Below are 21,317 nucleotides of genomic sequence, written 5' to 3'. Positions count from 1 at the left end.
CCTGCCTTTCTTCCAACAGTATTTGCCATCAACGACCACTATTTTCTCTTGTTTTTCCTGACATCACACTATCCTGATTTTCTTCCTACTTCTTGGAAAACTTCTTTTACCTCCTTTTTAAACTCCTCCTTGTCTACTGCTGCTGCCAAGTCACTTCAGTTGTGTCTGACTCTGTGTGACCCCATAAACGGCAGCCCACCAGGCTCCTCTGTCCCTCCTCATCTAACTTCCCCTTAAATACTGGTGTTCCTCAGGACTCAATATTGGAGTTTTGCTCCTCTGTTTCTGCCCTCTCCTTGGGCAATCAATTATATTTACCCTTTGTTTTCAATTGCTGTCTACATGCTAATGACTCAAATCTCTACTTTTTATCTGATCCTTACCCCTGAGTTTGAGTACTCTTTATGTTAATGATTTTTGCAACTTTTTTCCTAGGCTGTCTCCAAAGCACCTGAAGCTCAGCCTACTCTGAACTCAGGTAAACATCTTATGTTTTAAACACTGCCTTCAGTGAATGTCATAGAAATTAGAAGCATTGACTCTGAAACAGTATGGGCAAACCAAATCCTGGTTCCAACACTTACTGGCTCTGTGATTTATAGCAAACTATTTATCTTCTATGTTCCCATTTCTTAATTTGTATAATATGAATATCAGTTGTACATACCTCAAAATTTGTTAATAAGGCTACATGTAGAAGGCTGAGAATGGTGTTAGACAAGTAGAAAATATCAATGAATGTCAACTATTACTTTTTACCCTGATGTACCAACATGAAACCTGGGTGTCCTTATATGACAATCTTTATCCCATATCTGGATAGAACTCACTCCAGTAGTTAATTTTCCTTATCTATTCCTGGCTCCCTCTTGGCAGTCTCCACGATACAGCCAAATCTGCTACCAACAACTTGATTGTGTTACTGTCATTCATAAGACTCAATAATGGCTCCCTCATTAATGTTAGTAGTGGGGTTGAGCTCTCCCAGCATTGGGACAATGAGATGAGAGGCACCGGATGCTGAGCTGTCTGCTGCAGTTCTCCTCCAAGGAGAGACTGAGAAAGCATCAGATTCTACCCACAACCCAGCATGAGGCTCTTAAGATCTGAGGAGGAGGATCTGCCCTATATTCTTTTTCTTCTGATGATTCTTTCAAGGAAATTCAAAAATTCTGAGCCTGGAATAAGGGGAGTCTAGACAAAACAGGGACTTTCCTGGTGGCTCAGTGGTAAAGAATCTACCTGTCAATGCAGGAGACCCAGGTTGATCCCTAGGTCAGGAAGATCCCCTGGAGGAGTAAGTGACAACCCATTCCAGTTTTCTTGCCTGGTGAATCCCATGGACAGAGGAGCCTGGTGGGTTACAGTCCATGGGGTTGCAAAGAGTTGGACACTACTGAGTGACTGAGCCTGCACACATGCAGATAGGAACAGAACACTCAGATAATTAGTCAGGTGGGGGAAGATGTGACCTGGGTAAGCAAGAAAATTAAAAGGCTAATTATATTATCTCTTTGCAACATTCTTACTAAATGGTAGGACTTACTAGTGTTACCAGAGCAAAATTTTAATTGAAAGACTAATTTCTAATTTTTACCATTTGCTGTTTAAATGTTAGTACTATAAAACCAAAACAAAAAGAAAAGAAGATTTTTCAGTTGAGAATTTTACCTACAGCCTTGTGTCCACTCAAGAGAAATATTTCAGAATGAAATAGGCGACAGTGTTTGGCCCCTGGTGTGCTTTCCGAACAATTAAATCGGGCTGCCTCTGCCAGCCATTTCAAAGACATTTCCTGTTTGAAGTAGCCTGCCCACTCAGTGTGAGAGGATGTAGCTGATTATCCTCCCATAAACAAGGAAAAGGCCTTCAGGTGGTCTGACTTGGAAGAAAAACCTAGCTGTGGGAGAGAGAGGAAGCTTCGGGGTAAAGAGAAAAAGGCATGAAGGAAGCCAGAAAAAGGAAATTTAGTGCATAAAATGAACTGGAATAGATCCAAACAAAGTGCAGTGGGAAAGTGCTGTTGGCGTCCTCGTTCTGGGAACGCTGGGCCCCTTCTGTGGGTGAAGGAGTGAAGCTGCTCGTCTCATGAAAACAAAGCTAGTCAAGAAAATGTCAGACTTAGAGTACACTAGCAAAGCATTTTATTTTGAATGTTTTGATTATTTTTTGTAGTGACTAAAGCAGGATGTAAAGTGGAGGAAATCCTGAGATATCAAAGAAAAAATGTGCTGGATGTCGCTAGACAGGCCAGAGAGACTTTATTTAAGACCATTGCAATAGGATGGAGAAGGAAATGGCAACTCACTCCAGTATTCTTGCCTGGAGAGTCCCATGGACAGAGGAGCCTGGCAGGCCATGGTCCATGGGGTCACAGAGAGTCAGACACGACTGAAGTGACTAAGCACGCATGTACATAATAGGGTAGACAGATTGAACTCAGGTCTCCTGGAAAGAAAGGCAGGAATATTTTAAGTGCTGAGATGAACCGGTGGTAATTCCTGGGAGACATCAGGGCAGAGGCGGGTCAATGTGCTAAGGCCACATGTGTTTGCTGATTGGTGCTTATTGAAGTTAAGTTCCTGTACTTCCACAAAGACTGGGAGATAGGCATACTGTCTCCTTGATGATTATGTTTCAAAGGGATAGCTTTCAGGCCCTTGAGAAAGACATTCTTGGGTTGTAATAAGGGCAAGAAGCTTTTAGAAAGATTTATTCAAAGGGACAGAGAAATAATTTATGATAGAAAGTTTTCTAAAGTAAATGTTCTAAGTAAAGAGAGTTCAGGGACCTAAAGTCAGGAGGAAGCCTGTCTAACGTTTAGTAAAAATGAGTTAGTTGATCAATTATGTCCGACTCTTTGCAATCCCATGGACTATAGCCTGCCAGGCTCCTCAGTCCATGGAATTTTCCAGGAAAGAATACTGGAGTGGGTAGCCATTCCCTTCTCCATGGGATCTTCCCAACTTAGGGATCAAACCTGGGTCTCCCGAATTGCAGGCAGATTCTTTATCCTCTGAGCCACCACAGAAGCCCTTTTAACCTATCCTTTTAGTAAACCTGAGGAGTATGTTCCCACGTCCGAGGTCAGGGCAGCAGCCGAGAGGAGTGTCAGACTTTATATTTTTGGGCTCCAAAATCACTGCAGATGGTGATAGCAGCCATGAAATTAAAAGACGCTTACTTCTTGGAAGGAAAGTTATGACCAACCTAGATAGCATATTGAAAAGCAGAGATATTACTTTGCCAACAAAGGTCCGTCTAGTCAAGGCTATGGTTTTTCCAGTGGTCATGTATGGATGTGAGAGTTGGACTGTGAAGAAAGCTGAGCGCTGAAGAATTGATTCTTTTGAACTGTGGTGTTGGAGAAGACTCTTGTGAGTCCCTTGGACTGCAAGGAGATCCAACCAGTCCATCCTAAAGGAGATCAGTCCTGGGTGTTCATTGGAAGGATTGATGCTGAAGCTGAAACTCCAATACTTTGGCCACCTCATGTGAAGAGTTGACTCATTGGAAAAGACCCTGATGCTGGGAGGGATTGGGGGCAAGAGCAGAAGGGAATGACAGAGGATGAGATGGCTGGATGTCATCACTGACTCGATGGACATGAGTTTGAGTGAACTCCGAGAGTTGGTGATGGACAGGGAGGCCTGGCGTGCTGTGATTCATGGGGTTGCAAAGAGTTGGACACGACTGAGCAACGAGACTGAACTGAACTGAACTGAGGGGTATATTAAGTCCATCTTGTTCAATATGGTTTAGGTTGTCTGATGGAGTGTTTAAAAGACCAGTGAGACCAAGTAAAGATCTAAATGGTTGCTTCCCCAAACATTGAGTATTCTCTGATCATGATCATGAAACCTAACATGATGCTCAAAGCATAGCAGGCACTCAAAACATTTTTGCTGATTGAATAAATGAACACAAAATGAATAAATGGTTCGATCACTCCATTCACCACCTCTATCCCCTGTTAGGAGTTGCTTTGTAAGTTTCTACTCTTGATAGATGGAAAAGACAAATTAATTATCTATATGAAATCCAAAGCTTCATTACTATGTTTGCCATTTTATTTGCTAATATTCAGTTGTTAAATACACTGGCAAATGCTTTGAACTTCCTTAATGCAAGGTGCTATACAGTCATATGGGGCTTCCCTGGTGGCTCAGAGGTTAAAGTGTCTGCCTGCAATGCAGGAGACCTCAGTTTGATCCCTGGGTCAGGAAGATCCCCTGGAGAAGGAAATGGCAACCCACTTCAGTATTCTTGCCCGGAGAATCCCATGGATGGAGGAGCCTGGTGGGCTACAGTCCATGGGGTCGCAAAGAGTTGGACATGACTGAGTGACTTCACTTCACTATATGGTCATACATTTTAATTATAAAACCATCTCTTTAACAAAATAGACTGTTAATTTTCTTAGAATTTCTCTGAAACTCTCTATAAAACTCCACTGGAATTTTTCCTTCTATATTCTATAAATGTTATAGAAATAATACAGTTAAAGAAATAAAAAAAATGAAAACCAAAATAAATAAATAAATAAATGGTTTCTTCCCTAAAAATCAACTCAATAACTTAAATAATACAAAGGAGGCATTGGTTCATGTAAATGAAACTTCTAGGTAAAGTTTGTTTTGATTCTGGGCAGAAAAATTTTTGTAACCAAACAAGACCCTGTGAAGCTTTCCTAGGACAGACTCCCCCATGTCCTCTGCTTCCCTCTTGCTTGTAGGAAAACGCTAGCCTCCTAAACCGTCTTCAAGTTCCAAAGAATAAATGTAATCAGAGAAGTGAGAAAATGCAGAAGCAGAGCAAAACAGCTAAGCAAGTCAAAATAATGATAGTTAGCCATTAAACAAAATCAAGGATCTTGAGTTACCCCTGGAGGTCTAAAGGTAATATTCTTAGCTATGTCCTTTGAGCTGTGTTGCAGATATTGAAACCCTTGCCAAGTAGAAGAAGTTAATTGTATATTGCCCACAACCACATAGACCCCAGACCAGTATTACCAGAAAGTTGATGATGTTGACTCCCAATAACCTTACCACCAATCAATCAGAAGAATGTCCATGAGCTGATCACACACCCTGCAACACCCTGTCTTCAAAAACCTTTCCCTGCAAGCCAGCAGAGAGTTGGGGCCTTTTAAAAACAAGCTACCTAGACTCCTTGCTTGTGCCCTGCAGTAATGCTGTTTTTCCTTCCTCACAACCTGGTGTCAGTAGATTGGCTTTACTGTGAGAGGGTGAACGGACCCAAGTTTGGTTTGGTGAGAGTTCCTTTTTCTCAATATCTCTGCTTTGATTCCTTGATACGGGCACCAGTGTGAGCAGTTCTCCCTTAGAGTTTTAAGATGTTGGCCAGCAGTTTCTAGGTTAAAACATTCTTCTCCACATCTGACAGGAAGGGAGTTTTGGCAGCAGCTCAGGAAAAGAAGGAGCTTTTCTTTTCCTGAAGCCTAGCAAGTATCTCCTGAAGCCCTTTGGGGCTCTTGTTGAGTCACATGTTTATCCCTGAAGCAGTCACATGGCCAGGGAGATAGACTTAGCTGATTTCCTTGACTTAGGGGTAGATTCCATCAGTTTGCTTGAGCTGTTGTAACAAAGTGCCACAAAGTGTGTGACTTAATATAAATTTATTCTCTTACAGTTTTGTAGGCAAGAAGTTCAAAATCAAGGTGTTGGTAGGACAACGATTTCTTGAAGGCTCTAGGGGAGAATTTGTAGCATGCCTTTCTCTTGACATCTGGTTTCTGCCAACAGTCCTTGGCATACCTTGGTTTGCAGCTGCACAACTCTTATCTCTGTCTCTGTTGCTACATGGAATTCTTCTTCATGTGTTTATGTCCAAATTTCCCTCTTTTATTAAAGATACCTGTTATATTAGATTTGTTGTTGTTTAGTTGCTAAGTTGTTTAGTTGCTAATCTGACTCTGTGACTCCATGGACTGTAGCCCACCTGGCTCCTTCTGTCCATGGGATTTTCAAGGCAAGAATACTGGAGTGGGTTGCCATTTCCTTCTCCAAGGGATCTTCCTGACCTTTGAGCTTACCTGAATGATCTCATCTTACTTGATTCTATCCACAAAGGCTCTGTTTCCTAATAAAAAAGTTACACTCTCAGGTACCAGAGGTTAGGACTCTGTGTGTGTGTCCATAATTTAATCCATAACAGGATGAATTCATTTATCAAGACTTCTTTGGTTATTAGAAGGGGTAAATGGATGCTGCAGAGGCAACAGAAAAACACTGATACATTACTGTTAGAAATAGTCATAATTATAGCCATTCTGCTCTCTGATTTCCATTTCTTAGTTCAGGAGCCCTCTTTATATAAAATTCCCACTTCAATAATTCTCCTTACAGGACCTCCCATCCACTCACCCCACTGCCTCACTTTCCTATTTGGCTTGGATTGCAAGGTTTTCATTACAATCTCTCTCTTGCACATGCTCTCCATTTATAAGATCATTTCCATAAGCATATAATATACCATCATAGCTCCATTATTTGAAAAGTTTTCACCTGTCTTCATATTCCTCTGAAAGTTTTTGGTGACTTTCCTGCTTCTGTTGAGAACAAAACTTCATGAAGGAGCTAGACTCAGCTGGTCTCCACTGTCTGCTCCAACTGGCCTCATCACCAAGACTCAATTTAAGCAGCTCTTGTAAAGTCCTTACCCACCTCTACCTTGTCAAACCCATCGGCCATTCTCAGTCTTTATCTTACCCTCTTGGCAGTTTTGATACAGTTGTTTACTTCCTTCTTTTGGAAACACCCCCTTCCACTTCAGGGAACCACACATTCTGAGAACTACGATTCACAGTTAGACCACATGCTTGGAAGCACTGGCCACCTCACTGGCCTCTCCTCTCACTGCTTCTCTCTTCCTGACATCTAAATGTTGAAATGCCCCAGGGTGTGATCCTCAGCCTTCCATTCTCTCCAACTATACTCCAAAGGTGATGTCAGTCACTCCATGGCTTTGTATGGCATTCAATGCTCATGACTCCTTTATTTATATCTCTGGTCCTTACCTCTACCCTGAACTCATATTTTTGGCTACCTATTTTTATTCTGTTTAGATCTCTGCTAAGTATCAATAAAGGACAGAAATGGTATGGACCTAACAGAAGCAGAAGATATTAAGAAGAGATGGCAAGAATACACAGAACTGTACAAAAAAGATCTTCATGACCAAGATAATCATGATGGTGTGATCACTGACCTAGAGCCAGACATCCTGGAATGTGAAGTCAAGTGGGCCTTAGAAAGCATCACTATGAACAAAGCTAGTGGAGGTGATGGAATTCCAGTTGAGCTATTTCAAATCCTGAAAGATGATGCTGTGAAAGTGCTGCACTCAATATGCCAGCAAATTTGGAAAACTCAGCAGTGGCCCCAGGACTGGAAAAGGTCAGTTTTCATTCCAATCCCAAAGATAGGCAATGCCAAAGAATGCTCAAACTACCGCATAATTGCACTAATCTCACATAGTAAAGAAATGCTCAAAATTATCCAAGCCAGCCTTCAGCAATATGTGAATCATGAACTTCCACATGTTCAAGCTGGTTTTAGAAAAGGCAGAGGAACCAGAGATCAAATTGCCAACATCTGCTGGATCATGGAAAAAGCAAGAGAGTTCTAGAAAAACATCTATTTCTGCTTTATTGACTATGCCAAAGCCTTTGACTGTGCAGTCCACAATAAACTGTGGAGAATTCTGCAAGAGATGGGAATACCAGACCACCTGACCTGCTCCTGAGAAACCTATATGCAGGTCAGGAAGCATCAGTTAGAACTGGACATGGAACAACAGACTGGTTCCAAATAGGAAAAGGAGTACGTCAAGGCTGTATATTGTCACCCTGCTTATTTAACTTCTGTGCAGAGTACATCATGAGAAATGCTGGGCTGGAAGAAACACAAGCTGGAATCAAGGCTGCCGGGAGAAATATCAATAACCTCAGATATACAGATGACACCACCCTTATGGCAGAAAGTGAAGAGGAACTAAAAAGCCTCTTGATGAAAGTGAAAGAGGAGAGCGAAAAAGTTGGCTTAAAGCTCTACATTCAGAAAACGAAGATCATGGCATCCGGTCCCAATACTTCATGGGAAATAGATGGGGAAACAGTGGAAACAGTGTCAGACTTTATTTTTTGGGGCTCCAAAATCACTGCAGATGGTGACTGCAGCCATGGAATTAAAAGACGCTTACTCCTTGGAAGGAAAGTTATGACCAACCTAGATAGCATATTCAAAAGCAGAGACGTTACTTTGCCAGCAAAGGTCCGTCTAGTCAAGGCTATGGTTTTTCCTGTGGTCATGTATGGATGTGAGAGTTGGATTGTGAAGAAAGCTGAGCGCCGAAGAATTGATGCTTTTGAACTATGGTGTTGGAGAAGACTCTTGAGAGTCCCTTGGACTGCAAGGAGATCCAACCAGTTCATTCTGAAGGAGATCAGCCCTGGGATTTCTTTGGAAGGAATGATGCTAAAGCGGAAACTCGAATACTTTAGCCACCTCATGTGAAGAGTTGACTTATTGGAAAAGTCTCTGGTGCTTGGAGGGATTGGGGGCAGGAGGAGAAGGGGACGACAGAAGATGAGATGGCTGGATGGCATCACCGACTCGATGGACATGAGTTTGGGTGAGCTCCGGGAGTTGGTGATGGACAGGGAGGCCTGGAGTGCTGCGATTCATGGGGTCGCAAAGAGTCGGACATGACTGAGCGACTGAACTGAACTGAAGTATCACAAATTATTATGACACAAATTATTATGTCTCAAACTCAACTCTTGATTTCTACTACCAATCCTTTTCCTTCCTCAGTCAGTCTCATCTCGTTATATGGCCACATAACACACTCTTTTGTTTGGAGTCATCCTTGCTTATTCCCATTCTGTTACACTTCACATTCAATCTACTGACAAAAATTTCCAGGTCTACTAGCAAAAGATAACCTGGAACAAAAAAGGTATCCTGAATCCTATCACTCTGACCGTATCCACTCTTAGCTGACCCCATTCCAGCCTACTACAATCTCTCTTCTGAGTAATTTCAATACTTACCAATCAGATTTCCTGTTTCCACTCTTTACTCCCTACAATCTATTTCTCTAGTAGCCAAAATGGTTTTTAGGTCATTAATTGGATCATATTTCCCCCTCATTATCAGTATTCCAATGAATAAAATATTGTCCAAAGTTCTTATCATGATTTAGCACCTGTTCTCCTTTCCAATCTCGTCTGTGTCTCTTACCACTATCCCTGGCTCACTCCATGAGCCTAACCTTTGTTTTTCTTTCATAGCACCTAACACTTCTTGAATGTATTTATTTTTCTATATTTCTTTTTCACTTCTATATCCGCAGTACCTAGAATAGAGAATGATGACTGTACGTAAGAGGTGCTCAATAAACATGGCTTGAATAATAATAATATTACCAACAATTCATACTCAAACTTATATGAGCCATGGACTTAGTGCTCCACATGAATTATTTAGTAATTATTTCAGCTCTATAATGTAGGTTTAATCATTATTCCATTTAAGGGATTAGCAAATTGAAACTGACACAATGTCACAGTTACTAAGTGGTAGAGACTGAAAACCCTGAAACCCTGAAACCCTGAAAACCCTGGCTCTCAGGTTGTAGAACCTTGCTCTTGAACACTCTTCCTTTCCCAGTGCCATACCATCTTATCCTAAATGTTAAACCCTACCACAAACCCAGAGAAGTTCTCTACTCCCTCTTATAAGTGAAAGTGGAGCTGAAGCGTGCAAGTGTGCCTGCAAACTCTTGGCACATTCCTCAGCTTCACGTCCCAAATCCAGTCTCCAGGTCCTTCTTGCTGCATTGCTTCCTAAAGACATTTTGCCTTTGCTTTCTGTCTTTTACATTTGCCTCCAGGTGCCTCTGGCACAGCCTATTAACTCTTTTAAGAGTTCTTGTCTCCTAGAATTGTCAGGTCAATTTTCACTCTTATCATATTGCCACAAAGATGTGAATGCATACTTTCATGTATGAGTGAATGCATTTAGATTAAAGGAACTGAGTTCCCATAAATAATTCGACATTGAAAGTGGAGAGTGAAAAAGTTGGCTTAAAGTTCAACATTCAGAAAACAAAGATCATGGCATCCGGTCCCATCACTTCATGGGAAATAGATGGGGAAACAGTGGAAACAGTGTCAGACTTTATTTTTTGGGGCTCCAAAATCACTGCAGATGGTGACTGCAGCCATGAAATTAAAAGACGCTTACTCCTTGGAAGGAAAGTTATGTCCAAACTAGATAGCATATTCAAAAGCAGAGACATCACTTTGCCAACAGAGGTCCGTCTAGCAAGGCTATGGTTTTTCCTGTGGTCATGTATGGATGTGAGAGTTGGCCTGTGAAGAAGGCTGAGTGCCGAAGAATTGGTGCTTTTGAACTGTGGTGTTGGAGAAGACTCTTGAGAGTCCCTTGGACTGCAAGGAGATCCAACCAGTTCATTCTGAAGGAGATCAGCCCTGGGATTTCTTTGGAAGGAATGATGCTAAAGCTGAAACTCCAGTACTTTGACCACCTCATGCGAAGAGTTGACTTATTGGAAAAGACTCTGATGTTGGGAGGGATTGGGGGCAGGAGGAGAAGGGGACGACAGAGGATGAGATGGCTGGATGGCATCACTGACTTGATGGACGTGAGTCTGAGTGAACTCCGGGAGCTGGTGATGGACAGGGAGGCCTGGCGTGCTGCGATTCATGGCATCGCAAAGAGTTGGACACGACTGAGCGACTGAACTGAACTGAACTGAGAAATGGAAGAATCAGGCAAATTATTTTAAGTGTTATTTATCATTACTTTACCACTGAATACCTGTCTCTTTAGAGCAGAGCCTGTATGATGCTGGCCTATGCTTCTCTCGGGTGTTTCACTTTATTCTACTTATCATTCTGCAGAATAGTCACTAGATTTTGCAGACAGAAAATAACCCTCTAGGCATTTTAAAAAATAACACGTTCACTTTTAATTTGAAGGCAGCTCACTTCCCTTGTTTATGCTGAAAGTCTCTTCTTTTAGAGAACTTTCTCTCTATTCCCTTTGGATAATTAAATAACTGGTCTTGTTCACTGCTTTTTTGGACCTTTTTTGGAGGCTTGCCCTGATTAGCAGCTGATATTGATGCAGATTTTAAGATAAATCCACTTGTTAAGGTAGATCTGCTTTCCAGTTTCCTTAGATAATGTATGTGAAGGATAATATATGTGGACTCCACTGGACAGATCAATTGTGAAATTAACTAAGAAACTAAAATGAGGGCTTCTCTTATTTGTCTTTGAAGAAAAAGCATTGACAATATTGTCTATAAAGGAAACCAGTGGCTGTCTCTTCTAAAGAAATGAGTTCCTTAATCTCTGAATACCAAGGCTAATTTTTTTTAGGATTGTCCATTCATTTCCCACTTAGCTTCTAAAAGTATGATGTTCTTGCGTTCTTGCAACACACAGAATCACAGTTTCATGCATGCCATCTCTGGCACACACATTTATGGACTCAGGAACACAGCTGTCCTGAAACTCTCTCTGGGCCAAAGTTGAGAATGATTTACTTGGAGTCAGTTTGCCAACCACAGGGACTACAAATCTGCTGATTCACTCAGTTCTTGAAGAAAAATCAATTGTGTCAAATCATCTTGCACTATGATAGGAAACATTGTGAGCAGAAGTCAGTTCAATATTAATTTAGTACTTTGTATTTGACACCACTTGACACTGAACTAAAGCTGACTCTCTGGCCACATAAAACAGCATGATGGGCTGCACTTCTATCATTTCACTGCTGCTGCTGCTGCTGCTGCTGCTGCTAAGTCACTTCAGTCGTGTCCAACTCTGTGCGACCCCACAGACGGCAGCCCACCAGGCTCCCCTGTCCCTGGGATTCTCCAGGCAAGAACACTGGAGTGGGTTGCCATTTCATTCTCCAATGCATGAAAGTGAAAGTGAAAGGGAAGTCGCTCAGTTGTGTCCGACCCTCAGCGACCCCATGGACTGCAGCCTTCCAAGATCCTCCGTCCATGGGATTTTCCAGGCAAGAGTACTGGAGTGGGCTGCCATCGCCTTCTCTGATTTCACTGCTACCTACTACTGTTTATACCACCACTAGTACCTCCACTATAACAACCACTGCTGCTGCTTCTATGGCTATTGCATAAATTTTATAAGGCACCCAGTATGTGATAAGTACATTTTGGATCATTTCTACTTAATACAACAGCTCTTATCATGTAAGAACTATTAATATGTCTATTATAAATTTACAAGTCAAAGCACAAAGCAGTTAAGTAACTTGCTCAAAGTCACATAGCTAGTAGTGAAGAATGGGACAACGAGTTCTAATTCCAGACCTTTGCACTATCTGTACGCAGCATCTCATTAACAATATCAGATGGTAGACGCATCAAAAGGATATTTACTTTGTATATTTTAATGTATTAATAGTATAAGCCATATGAGTGATTTGTCAACATGAGTTGCATATAGATCGTATTTTTTTGTTCTTTTTTATCTTCAAGATGACTTTACTTTTTTTAATAAATTTTTTTTTTTATTTTACATTGGAGCATAGTTGATTAACAATGTTGTGTTAATTTCAGGTGTACAGTCAAGTGATTCAGTTATGCATACAAATGTATCCTAGTTTTCAGATTCTCTTTCTGGTTCAGTTCAGTTCAGTTCATTCCAGTCACTCAGTCATCTCTGACTCTTTGTGACCCCATGGGCTATAGCACACCAGGCTTCCCTGTCCATCACCAACTCCTGGAGCTTACTCAAACTCATGTCCGTCGAATTGGCATTGCTATACAACCATCTCATCCTCTGTCGTCCCCTTCTCCTCTATAGAATATTGAGCAGAATTCCCTGTGTTATACCGTAGGTCCTTGTTGGGTATCTGTCTTATACATAGTAGTGTGTACAGCGCAAACTGCCTGTCATGTTGTTTTATTTTTTCAATTAAATGTGTAAAATCATCCACTCTTGTCAGTGGGACTGTCTCATACCACTCACTCTCTCTAATTGTCCAAGAACCTAAGAAGTCTTCCCAGTCCCATTGCAGTGACTTATCTTTCAACTCTCCTGCTTGTGTTCCCCCTCAGTGCCACACGCTGTTGCTTTTCATGGCTAGTTCTGCATCAGATACAGAGCTCAGCTCATATGTTAGGTTGGCCAAAAGTTCATTCGAATTTTTTCATTAAGATGTTGTAGGAGAATCTAAACAAACCTTCTGGCCAATCGTAATTGTATCTTCCCAGTTCATCCATTCAGCAACTGTTTTTAGTGACCACTTACTATGTGCTGGGCCCTGGGCTGTGCTACCAGCTGGACTACAAAAATGTCAAGAGAGACAAACTCCTTTCTTTACGGAGATTACCCTAGTGAGAAAGTAAAGAAGTAAGCCAACACCTCTGTAAAATATCTACTGATCGTTATTAGTGCCGCAGAAAAGAAGCAGGAAGTGGGGTGTCGATCTATTAAAGGGCATTGGGAAGAATGTCTGTAAGGAGGGCCCATTTGAACTGAGACCTGCAGTTACAAAAATGTTCTGAAATTAGATTATGGTGATGGTTGTACAACTCTGAATATGCTAAAGAAACATGAATTGTATGATTTGGCCTGATGAATATTATGGTGTGTAAATTGTATATCAGTATAACTGTTATTAAAAAACCAGATATGGAAATCCAGCAGAGATATGACCAAAAGTAGACTGTCCTGTACTTTCATTTACCTTTTGAGGAATCTATTGTATGAATTGGGTAAATTCTCAGTGTTTCCCCAGTGTTTTGAGATTTGGCCTTCTTGAGTGGGTTATCTGTTTTCTCCCTGTGGTACAGCTTTCATATTTCTACTGCTGTTTTCTCCCTGTTGTTCCCTATCCCTGTGAGCTTATGCCCTTAAAAAATTCCCTGTACTATGGTTTTGATGAGGTTCAGGGCAAAGCAAAATTAGTGGTGTGTATTCAATCTGTAACCTTATCTAAAAACTCCCACTGTATTTTCAATGTGATTACTACTTGTATGTATGAATGCTTTTGTTCTGTTGCCAACTACTTAATTTTCTTATCACTTCTAGTAGTTTTTCAATTTTCTTGGATATTCCAAGTATGTGATTATATCAAGTGTGTATCATAATTATGCCTAAATTTTGCCAATATTTGTGTATTATATCTTATAGCTTGTAGTTTTAGAAAATATGAAATAGTAGTGATGATATTGGATGTTTTTTATTTCTTCTCCCTAAAGGTTTATGGGAATTCCTTTAAGATTTCAGCAGAAAGCATGGTGGCTTGGTTTGAAATACATCTGTACAAAAACAAAACAAGCAGCAACAATAACGATAGCAAACTGAGATCTGGATAATGGAAGAAGCCAGCCACACAAAGAGGCAAGGGAAGAACATTTCATTTCGCAGTAAGTCAAGAAAAACAAAGGAGACCAGTGTGGTAAAACTTGGTGACCCTGGGAAAGAGTGGATGGGCTGGAGTTGTAGGCGTGTCCCACCATGTAGTGATCTCTAGAGCACAGGGGCAAGGTAAACATACAGAGGACAGTCCCTTGCCGTTTCTGCTTAACAGCGTGGCTTTTGTGATGTATTGAAATCTTCACTGGTCACCTCTGCTGCTAGCCATCAGGTCTGCCACCTCCATTGCCCATTGCTCCCCACTCCGGTGGACTGGATTAGACCGTTCTGGAGGGTAGTGGTGGGGCTTGAGAAACGGAATGCTGCTGTTGTCACTGAGGCTGGCCTGTGGCTCTCATTTTATTGCTGGCTTGTGCAGTCTGCCCTGTGGTCTTCTGCTACAGGGTCACTGTGTCCTTCACTGAGTGGCTTCTCTTCCTTCCCACCCTCCCTACTGCCAGTCTGCTGGTGAGCTCACAGCCAGGATCTTCATCTATCCTCTTCATCCTCCTTGGAGTGTGTGGGGATATGCCTCTCTCTGCTTAACTATGTCATCCTGCAATTTCTACTTTGTTGTTGCCATTCTGTTTTGTTGTGAGCCTTTCTTAAGGCACAATATTTTTAATAAACTTTTCTTTGGAAAGTAAGATAGGGGCCCTCTGCTTGGGCAAGAATTTTCTGATCGTTTTTGACATTACCATTCTGAATTTTTCAACCTAGGATGTGGGAGTAGATATGGGACGCCAAACAAGCACTTTGATCTTTACCTGTTTTCTCTTTCTCTTCTCTCCCCAATCCTAGAAAGACATTTTACTCACCTGTGAAGGTATTGCCCATTTTTTCTGCTCCCTGCTCCCTGCACTGTGACTTTCAGTGAAACTTTGTGCTCAGACTTCCTTGCTTTTGATGCATGGAGTGAAACTTTGGGGATGTACTTTCCTTTCTCAACAAAGGCTGGCTATTTTATCAACAATAGTCTAAGTGGAAATACAAAGCTGAGTAATGATTTCTAAGTTCTAGGCTGGGTTCAGCTGTTTCTATGGAGGACTCATGTCCTTGAGTCAGTGGGTATCAGGAGTTGTGCAAACTGTTCAGTTCAGTCATTCAGTCATGTTCCTCTTTGCAACCCATGGACTGCAGCATGCTAGGCCTCCCTGTCCATCACCAACTCTCAGAGTTTGCTCAAGCTCATGTCCATCGAGTCAGTGATGCTATCCAACCATCTTATCCTCTGTCATCCCCTTCTCCTCCTGCCTTCAATCTTTCCCAGCATCAAGGTCTTTTCTGATGAGTCAGTTCTTCTCATCAGGTGGCCAAAGTATTGGAGTTGCAGCTTCCGCATCAGTCTTTCCAATGAATATTCAGGGCTGATTTCCTTTAGGATGGACTGATTGGATCTCCTTTCAGTCCAAGGGACTCTCAAGAGTCTTCTCTAGCACCACAGTTCAAAAGCATCAATTCTTCAGCGCTCAGCTTTCTTTATAGTCCAACTCTCACATCCATATATGACTACTGGAAAAATCACAGCTTTGACTAGATGAACCTTTGTCAGCAAAGTAATGTCTCTGCTTTTTAATATGCTTTCTTGCCTGGAGAATCCCAGGGACGGGGAGCCTGGTGGGCTGCCGTCTATGGGGTCAAACAGAGTTGGACACGACTGAAGCGACTTAGCAGCAGCAGCAGTCACTGTCTGCAGTGATTTTGGAGCCCAAGAAAATAAAGTCTGTCACTGTTTCCATTGTTTCCACATCTGTTTGCCTTGAAGTGTTGGGACCAGAGTTTTAAGTCAGCTTTTTCACTCTCCTCTTTCACTTTCATCAAGAGGCTCTTTAGTTCCCCTTCACTTTCTGCCATAAGGGTTCTGTCTTCTGCATATCTGAGGTTATTGATATTTCTCCCAGCAATCTTGATTCCAGCTTGTGCTCCATCCAGCCCAGTATTTCACATGATGTATTCTGCATGTAAGTTAAATAGTGACAATATACATTCTTAACATACTCCTTTCCCAATTGGCAAACTGACTTACATGTAAAAACACATTTATCATAAGAAGACATTACCTGTTTAATGTCTTAACAGGATTATTCTTTCCTAATACATGGTGTGGAGAAGGTTTTGAGGCTGAGTCAGGTTAACTGGTCAGCATGATGAGTGATTGGTATAACAGGAGCACAGTGGGTTCTTGGTGCTGGTCTAACATAACCACAGTCCAGTAAAACCACAGGTATTAACATGTATTAGGTATCTGCCCTTTCCAAGCTAGCTCTTGTGACACAGGAGAAAATTGAGACCAGCCTTACTCCATGTCACACTTCAAGAATAGATATTAAGTACTTTTATTCAATCATGGTAATTCTATTTTAGTTGTGACGTCTTTTCAATAATCTAACTTAAGCTGTCTGTGCATTTCCCCAGATGACTTTCACTAATAAAGGGTATTAGTGTGACCTAGCTTCAGTTCAGTTCAGTTCAGTTGCTCAGTCGTGTCCGACTCTTTGCAATCCCATGGACTGCAGCACGCCAGGCCTCCCTGTCCATCACCAACTCCCAGAGTTTACTCAAACTCAGGTTCATTGAGTCGGTGATTCCATCCAAACTCCTCATCCTCTGTTGTCCCTTTCTCCTCCTGCCCTCAATCCTTCCCAGCATCAGGGTCTTTTCCAATGAGTTAGTTCTTCACATCAGGTGGCCAAAGTATTGGAGTTTCAGCTTTAGCATCAGTCCTTCCAATGAATTTTCAGGACTGTTTTCCTTTAGGATAGACTGGTTGCATCTCCTTGCAAGTCTAAGGGATTCTCAAGAGTCTTCTCCAACACCACAGTTCAAAAGCATCAATTCTTCGGTGCTCAGCTTTCTTTATTGTCCAACTCTCACATCCATACATGACTACTTGAAAAACTCTACCTTAGTGGTACTGAAATATTGTTCTTTCATTTCATGCCTAGGAAAGAGTGTCCCCCACCTCTCTCCTTTTGGGTGTGCCAGAGAAGCCTGCAATCCCACTGCTTCTAACAGCCTTCTTGTGACTGAGGTAAGATAGTCTTTGGGGAGAAGCAGATCATAGATATGGCAGAAAAGGGAGAGAAAATGGGTCTTGGTAAACCAGACAGTTCTGAAGTCTCCTTTACTTCTCAACTTACTGTCATGTGAGAGAATATAGGTCCCAGTTGCTTCAGCCAATTTGAGACAGGATTTTTCTTTTAATTTTGTTTTTCCACCCACATCGTTTATCTGGCATAAATGTGTTTGAGAAAGTAGTAGGTTGGTGCCAGATAATTAACATCCCAACTAGAGATGCTAAAGCAATGAATTAAAAAGCCAAAAGTAATAGAGGATAATCTGGGCAGGAGGAGAAAGTGGGAGTGGATGGAAAAAGCCCCTTGTATCTCTAGCACTTTAACAACAGTTGATCTCTAAGTTGTGCTTCAAGTTGTGATGGGGAAAGGGTAGACATGTTACTGTTTGGGTTAGGGGAAATAAGGAATGAAAGTAACTAACATTTACTGAGAATTTACGTTGTTGGCGCTGATTTTCACTTTGGATACACTACCACATTTTTTGCTTCTCAGCAAAGAGATGGATGCCTAGAGATAGGAACTGTGACTCTGAGCTGCTAAGTAATGTTCCCATAATTACACAGCTAGTGTGATCTGATCCCAGTTCAAGCTCATCTACCATCCACAGTGCTTTGTAAAACCTTCACCATCTACAGCATGATTTAATAATTTAGGAAGGCAGGGAAGTACAGAATGCATTTTTAAAAGGGTCCCATCAAATACTAATGTAGGAGGAAGTGTATCTCCCAGCTCTAAGGAACATTTGCTAATTCCAAATAGATTCAGAATAACTCGTTTCTTAAGATTTTACAGCATTTGCACTAATTGTTTCAGTGTTTTAAGAGCAGAACATCTTGAACCTTTGAATATTTACTTATCACAAGACTGACAAACAAATCAGTCATCTGATAGATATCAGCTTGAAAGTCCATAAACCCTCATGCTCGGAGATCAGGAAAGTCCACTTCTCTTATGCTGCCCAATACTACAAAGCTGGGGAAGATAGATGGAGCCCCAGTGCTTGATGGACTCCTCCAAATTTTGCTGGAATTTTTGAAAAGATAATGAAGCAGGAGAATTTAAAGGAGATTAATTGTATAATATCCTTTCCCAATGCTGTCCGTTCCTTCTGATCTTTGCTCTTAAAAATGAGTGAGAAAAGATTGACTCTATAAGGTTCTGGGAAAGAAGGGTTAGGATGGTTTGGTTTGCATTTTCTATTTTTTTTTTCTTCCCAGAATCATTTTTTTTTTCCTCCTAAGAAGCTTTTTCTTTTATTAAGATGACATCTAATGAACTTAATTCTTTTTCCTCTCTTAGTTTAGCCCAAGAGGCCAGACCCACATTTTGGGGGAGAATCATACATTATGATTTGGAGGAATTCTGACATCTTATCCCTAAGGAACATGTTGAGTTCCCTAAAATGTGATTACACAAAGCTTATCTTTTAAATTTATATCTTAAATATGCAAGCTTCTTCCCTCAAGTAGCTTATCTTGAAGATCTGGATAGTTCTGGCACAAGACTTTATGTGAATCTTTTTTTCTTAATCATTTGTCCTGCCTCAATTATTCAGGAAGAAATCTTTTAGGTTAATATCATTATCAGGGACATTTGAAATATGAAATTCTGTTTTTAAATTATTTTTTTTTCTGGTTTTGTGTTTCAGAAGGTAATTATTAGGCAAGTCATATGAAGTTTCCATTTGTGTGGGTCAAATATGGTCAAATACTTGGGCTTTCATATGGTTCACCCTAATTCTAATCTCTCAGCATCCCAAGTGTTCACAAATTTTGTATGAAGTTCTCTTATAAATAGTTCTTTTTTTTCTCATAAATTTTCTGACTGGAGAAAGAACTTGAAAATGAATTTCTTTTTTTAAATTTCTGGGGACAATCATTCACATTGAATGTTTCCTTGCAAATGAATCAGCTGTTGTGATTTTTATCCTTCTATTTTGAAGCACATTTTAACATGTTTTTTTTTTTCTTCCCAAGAATTCATGGTGCAATTTCATGATGAACTCTCATTATAAAAGTAAAATATCTATTTTTGATGTTATTTGTAGGGAACATTAGTAGAATAAACTTTAAGTGCATTACAAAATAGCCCTAATTAATACAGAGGAAGTATCTTCTTGCCTGTTTGTGCAGTACCTCTTATTTTATTTAAAAGCATGTTCATAAATTCACTAAAAGTAAATCACGTGGCTTATTAAGAGGGAAAAGTATATTATTTAAAATAAAATAACTAGAAACTAGATTTTAATTTTGATGTAAGTATGTTTACTTTATATGTCACTTACTGAGAATAGGTGCTTAAAAATCTTTAGCCCTCGGGGGGGGGGGGAGATTTCATTGCCTACTAATTTTTATTTGGCACCCCATTCCAGTACACTTGCCTGGAAAATCCCATGGACAGAGGAGCCTGGTAGGCTGCATTCCATGGGGTTGCTAAGAGTCAGGCACGACTGAGCGACTTCACTTTCACTTTTCACTTTCATACATTGGAGAAGGAAATGGCAACCCACTCTAGTGTTCTTGCCTGGAGAATCCCAGGGACAGCGGAGCCTGGTGGGCTGCCGTCTACGGGATCGCACAGAGTCGGACACGACTGAAGCGACTTAGCAGCAGCAGCAAATGTAAAACATTTGAAATCTATGCGTTTTACTTTCAGTTTTGATTCTTTTTACATACTCAGGGTTTAAAATGTTACATTTCCAAAGATAAAAATAGTGTTCACAATCAATCTGATATTGTTTTGATGGGAATGGGTAGAGTGTTTCCTAGGTGATAAAAGTGAGGCAATAACAAGACATACCTGCTCCCAGAGGTTATGGAACCTTCCTAAACCTCCCCCCTCCACCCCTGCAGGGCTGCACTCTCCTCCATGTATTGATCTGTTAGAAGTCTGCGTTTCCACCCTCACTTCCCTCAGGTCTTAAGGACCCAATGGTTGTGATGTGTCTTTGTGAAGTTTTTCATCTTCCTCTCTGCTGTATTTTTTCCTTTCTCTTACTCACTTCATGTGAAGCTGCAAGTTTTGCTGAACTGGATGTGCTCACTGACTGATGCTGCATAGAGAATTTGGCCAACTTTTTCTGGTCTTTTCTTTTTTATTTGGTTTCTTATCTGAGGGTTTCCTATTTTCTTCTACTTAGGAAAGGGGCAACTGGCCCTTCTACCCTGAGCTCTCACAGAATCCATTTCTCAGGGACCAATCAGCATCTTGGTTCTAAAGAAGACTATTCTTTCTTTCTCTTCTCCTAGACCTACTAGGATCTTGGTGTGTTTGTAGTTTGGTAAAGGAAGGCTCTAGACTGACTTCTCTTCCTGCTTTTTCCCCCCAAATCTATTTATTTTTCTTCCTCAAGTTTGAATTTCCCAAGGTCTTGGCTTTTGAAATTTAGAAGCAAAGAATAATCTAGCTGACTGAAAAGGGGGGTGGGGGTAAGCAAAGGCCAAGACATAACAGAAAATGAAGATTGAGACAAGTATTAGTTATTTAGAAAACACCTCTCCACATATCATTAATTATTTCCCTTCATTAACCAGTTGCATGATATGAACACTGTAGTATATTTTTGAAAATATTTGAATTTATATATATTGAATTCATTTTGCCATTTCTAGGGAAGGTTTAGAGAAACCTTTATTGGCTTCACACTTCCTGCAGAATGAACTCCAAACCTCTCAGAATAGCATTCATATTTATCTGAAATTGAATCCCAGTTATAACACTTGTTTCAGCTTTTCCTACATCCTACCTACCTGATAGTACACCAAGTCATTTCTTGGAAATGTCACTCATAT

At 40.9% G+C, this 21,317-nt stretch overlaps 1 long non-coding RNA gene across 1 annotated transcript in view; it reads left to right on the top strand.

Annotated features, from left to right (window-relative positions):
• The first annotated feature begins 423 nt into the window (after nucleotides 1-423).
• Nucleotides 424-21,317, top strand: part of LOC113896617 — a 233,463-nt gene continuing 212,569 nt past the window's right edge. Inside the window, exons 1-3 of the long non-coding RNA XR_003512061.1 lie at nucleotides 424-478; nucleotides 14,293-14,460; nucleotides 17,395-17,480. This is a non-coding gene — a long non-coding RNA (uncharacterized LOC113896617). The remainder of the gene's footprint in view (nucleotides 479-14,292; nucleotides 14,461-17,394; nucleotides 17,481-21,317) is intronic.

This window comes from Bos indicus x Bos taurus, chromosome 7 (genome assembly GCF_003369695.1).
Source record: "Bos indicus x Bos taurus breed Angus x Brahman F1 hybrid chromosome 7, Bos_hybrid_MaternalHap_v2.0, whole genome shotgun sequence".
NCBI lineage: Eukaryota > Metazoa > Chordata > Mammalia > Artiodactyla > Bovidae > Bos > Bos indicus x Bos taurus.
The sequence above is the reverse complement of the archived record's forward strand: the minus strand, read 5'-3'. Positions and strand labels throughout refer to the sequence as shown.